We start from the raw sequence: 5,595 nt of genomic DNA on the forward strand, positions 1-5,595 counted from the left end.
TACCCCCTTTATTTCTTTTTCTTTTTGCAACTTCTCCTCATCATTACCTAGCAGCTTATTTGGAACGATTTTGCTACAAGTACATTGGAGTGTATTTAATGGTGTACATCTCATTCGTATGGACGAGGAATCCACTCGAATAGAATATTCTTTATTTCACATGGGTCTCACACTCATGTGAGTGGAGTGTACACCATTCGATACACCCCATTATGTACCACTAGACAAATTCTATTTGGAATGCTTATAATCCTTTTGGCAAGATTTCTGCTTGGCTCCTACTTTTCATAAAACTAGTCGTTATCATGTGTATTGTACGAATTTTGTATTTATCGTATTTTTATTAATGCATGAATTTTAATTTTTTGAAATTTTTTTGAAGCAATATCTAAAAATATTTCCATAATATAAGAAAATAATTACAAATTATTTTTAAAATTGCATAGCAGTATGTTATCTATAAAAAATATGCTTGTATATTTCATACTTGAATAAGAAATATATAAACTATTTTGCTTGTATTCTTTAATGGTGTTTATATGATTGAATCGAATGTGAAGATTATATTTCTAAATTTTGTGTAATTCAATATTGTAAAATTGAAAAAAAATTTCTCCGCACAATGCGGAGAGAATTGAACTAAGTGTGGAATAAAAATAAAAAAGGTACGGAGAGAAAAAAATTTCTTCGCACAATGCGGAGAAAGTTGAACCATGTGCGGAGAGTTGGAAAATTTTTGCACAGTGCTGAGTAAAAAAGAAAAAACTCTCCGCTCAGTATGGAGAGATGACAAACCAACTCATTGAGTTTATATATACTAAAATTATTATTATTTTTTTAATATTGTTGGTATGATACGTGTGTGGAAGAATATTTGTCAATCACTATAAACAAGATTCTTCACCAAATGTAAAAATAAAAATGTATAATAAATATTCTTATTACGCTAATAAAATTACAATAATTTTTTTTTTACAAATAACATAAAAAAATCATTTTTATTTTCAACAAAAAAAACATTTAAAAATTAACAATTTCATAACCAAATTTTTTTTATTCTCTAAAATACAATTGTAAAAAAGGAAACAATATTGAATTACAACATTTAATACTTAAAAAATGTAATATTAAATAAACTTTATACATTTATAACAAATTATAAATTCATATATGCAACTTACCGTATTTGCAGGCAGCTGGGTATATACAGCTTACCGTATATGCTGCTTACTGTATTTGCAAACAACTTACCTTATTTACGCCCTATCGTATTTGCACCTTACCGTATATGCTGCCTACCGTATTTGCAGCTTACCGTATTTGCAATTTACCGTACATGCTGCCTACCATATTTGTAGTTTACTGTATTTTTATATATCGATTTTTGCTTTTACAGATACCGAGAATGCAAAACACCATACATTCACTTACTAAACTGAATTTCAAAAAAAAATTCAGATTTTTATTTTTTCAACATAAGCATAAAATAAATATTAAATATATAGGAAGTACAAAATATAAATGCATATGAATATGTTGTTCAATCTTCAATTTTTCAATATTGAATTACACAAAATTTAAAAATATAATTTTAACATTCAACTCAATCATATCAACACTACCAAATAATACAAGTAAAATAATTTATATAATCTCGTATATTTCTTATTCAAGTATGAAATATACAAGTATATTTTTTCTAGATGATACAATACTGTTATGCAATTGTTTTCTTATATTATGGAAATATTTCTAAATATTGCTTTAAAAACTTTCCAAAAAACTAAAATTCACACACTAATAAAAATACGATAAATGTAAAATTCGTACAACGCACGTGACAGTCACTGTGCAGAGAGGTTTTTTTCACTTCGCACAATACGGAGAGTTTTTTTTACTTTTTTACTCCGTACATGGTTTGTCATCTCTCCGCACTGTGCGGGGAGTTTTATTTTTTTTTAAAACTCACGTGCGAAGAATTTTTTTTTTTTTTTTTGCTCATGGAAGTTTATATTTATTAAAATTATTATTATTTTTTTAATGCTAGTAACATGATGTGTGAAGGAATATTTGTTCGACATAAACAAAACGGAAAATAAAAAATGACATCATGCATAGTAAAATTGGATTAATTTACTATTGCATCAATAGTATACTCTCCTTCCTTTTTTTATTAGAAGTTAGATAATTTCTTGAACAAGTCACATTTAGGTCCTTTTTTTTTCAAAAAATTCTTCTAGTCCAATAAGAAATTTTAGAAAATTATTCAAATATATTCATAAAAAACTTCTCATAAATAACTTTTAACATTTTAAAATTATGTCAAGCAGGCCCTAAGAATGTAAAAAAATTCTTCACAATCACACATAAAAAACTTGAAAGTAAACACAAGTGGTTCAAGAAATCAATAAGATGTTCGACTTCTAAATTCGTAAATTTTTTAGACTAGATTCAAATTTGGCTTATAAATGAGCTGGTTATTATGATTCAAATTTTACTATTAGAGAGATTTGAGAATGTCAATAAAAATTTCTTTTACATTATTTGATAGCGCCATAATGCTTTTTCAATATGACATATTTGCGTGGCATGATACTGAAGTTCGTGTAAATGAGTATGGCACTTGCTCAAAATACATTTTTTAGCTTTTAGGGTATATTTCTTCATGTTTATAAATTTTTATAGTCGCTTTTTATCTACATTTTCAAGAAATATACATGTAGTAATTACTTATTAATTATTCAATTCTATCTACTTATAATTTAAATTGTTTATAAACATTTTTTTGAACATGCCCTAAAATTCATAGTCATTAAAATTGCCCAGAGAAATATTAAAATCAATAAAAATCATCTGAATCGATCGATTTCAATAAAACTTGTACGTCAACTTGATTTAAAAAAATAAAGTTGATAAAAATTTTGTAGTTTAAGAGTTTATGACATATAATCATGAGTATACACCATTAAAAAATTGAAAATATAAAATTCACTTAACCCTTGTTTGAGCTCCATTATTTCTATTAAAATGCATTTTTCAACAGTGATTTGCACCCATTTTAATTACACATTCTTCATTAAAATAATATTACACGTAAATCCAAAATTTATGTTTATTTTTTAACTACACATTTCTCATCAATAAGTTATTCAAAAATGCATTTTTTTATTTTTATTTTTTGCAGGAATGGGACTCAAACAATGGCTTAAAAAATACTTTTTTTGTTTTTTTTTTGTTTATGTGTATGAATCTGCAATAATTCACAGGTTGAATTAGTAACCTGATGATCCGTTGGCTTATTTGAATTAATGATCAAGTTGAGTTTAATAACTATGTTAAAATCTCTTACCTAAGTTTGAGTGGATCTTAGTTTTTTTTTTTTTATTTTAAATAAAAAATAAGAGCTTAACCAAACACAATTGTAGTAGACTGACACAAACGTTAAGTTTGGATCCGGGGCCGGCCTGTGGCATAGGCTACTATGGGACCAATATCATGTTATTCAAATCTTCCATATTCTATCTGTAATTATCTTGAAAAGTACTGAAGAAAATCTTGAAGGGAACACAATTCAGTTGAATTTCTACAATAGAGGTAAAAGCGATGTCTTTAGAGGAAGACAGAGCGACATTTGAGCACACTCTTCTTGTAGTCCAAGAAGTATCCATATACAAAATCCTACCACGTCCCTCGAGCTATGGTTACAAGTGTGGCGGGTAGCTGCAATCCGATAAGATCTGGTCGAGACGTCTCTGGGTCGTGTCCTGTAAGGTCGGTGCGAGGTCCTCCTTGAGGACCCAAAATCAAGCGAGCTATTTGCAGCGTGCTTTGTCTACCCTGGCCAAAGAGAGAGCGTCGTTGAATCAGTTTTAGATTCGTCGAGATACTTTGTGTTAAAGATCGAGGATGGTAGCAGGAAGCACGCGTTTATAGGGTTAGGGCTCAATGAATGGAACGAGGCATTTGATTTCAACATGGCGTTATCGAATCACGAGAAGCACATGAAGAAAGAGGGAGAGAAGGAGGTTGGTAATGACGGCAGTGAGGAGATTGGGGATGGTGTTTATTACCGATTGTGTTACACATTCATCACAACTTATAGATTAATTTACAAATAGATATGTCACCATTTAATTGGGTCAAAATCTCATCAACCAAAAAAGGAAAGAAAGAAACTCGTCTACTCTCTTTTAGACACATCATCAATCTATAAAATATTACGTAAATGATAATGTACAACAAGCATTTTTCGTCCATTACTATTTGGTCTTTCTTGCCAAATGAGCTATAAGCTATGAGATAGTATAGGGTGGTACCGATAAAGATCCACTTTTACAAAATCTATTCTCAGAAGATATAATAGAGGCTTAATATGTCGTAGAATAATATTTATGCTTCAAACCTAAGGATCTTGGTTGTTGTCATAAACTTTCTTATATAGCAGAAAAATTTGACTCGTGATTAATAAAATTCGATGCTGGAAGCGTGATCTCTTAGTAGTTACATTAGTAATTTTGAAAATACACTCATATGTGGATGAGCAATAGGATCACAAGTGTTTAGATCATTAGCGTAATTGGTAATTTTTTTAGCAAGCAAGATTCTTACAGCATGTTTTCTTGTTCGCACCTGCAGAGGAATTTTCCTTCTACTGCTGGATCCGATTCTTTGAAAACCTTTACAGCTGGTTGGGCAGTTTTTCTGATGGATTTTCGTGTTCATTTTTGTACTAGGAATACCCAAAAATTTTAAAAATGTTTCAGAAGTGGAAAAAAAAATTTATATTCAATCTGTGGAAGAACAATTGTCCTCCAAAAAAGATAATATACAATTCTTTGACATTTTTCTTCTACGGCATTACTATTGTCTTACTTTTTTTTTTTTTTGTTCGTGTTCAATCGATTTGTGAAATGCATCAAATGCCATGGGTCGGGACTAATAAAAACTTGAATGTACTTGAACCCTTAACCTTCCACGAGAGAAAAGCACGGTGCCCGCTTTCTCCTATATAAAATGACCGTTATTTAATGTCACTAGGGTGATGATGATCATCGTGATAACAAATAATATCATTCTAAATTTTAGTAACTCCTGGCAAAATGATACTTTTTGTATCAAATTTTCTCAATTCTAATTGATTAGGCATATTGTTGATACTTTCTAATAATATTTATATTAATATACGTTGGTAATTTCTTTATAGTCAATAACTTTGCTAATGTTTATAACACAGTTATCAAAATCGGCAAGTTATCACTTCATCAAAAATGGTGTCTGAGTAACTAGCATTGTCTCTCCTCCACTGGTACTCGTATAGTCAAACCCTGTCAGTAGGGGGTACCTAGTGCTCGAACAAGGTTGGCCTTGTTCGAGTAGCATGACACGTAGATGACATAAAATCTACAAATATTGGTTGACTTTTTCTCTCCTTGAAAACAATTTAATATAAATGAAGGAAATGACTATAATCCCATTTATATATAATAATATCACCAATTGACAACGAACAAAAAGATGCAAAAATAATAAAGCAATCCAATGAGGAATAAGGTAGTTACAGAAATACCTCCTGTAACGAGCCCACTATTCTTGGAT

The sequence above is a fragment of the Olea europaea genome, chromosome 7, assembly GCF_002742605.1.
Source record: "Olea europaea var. sylvestris chromosome 7, O_europaea_v1, whole genome shotgun sequence".
NCBI classification, from domain to species: Eukaryota; Viridiplantae; Streptophyta; class Magnoliopsida; order Lamiales; family Oleaceae; genus Olea; species Olea europaea.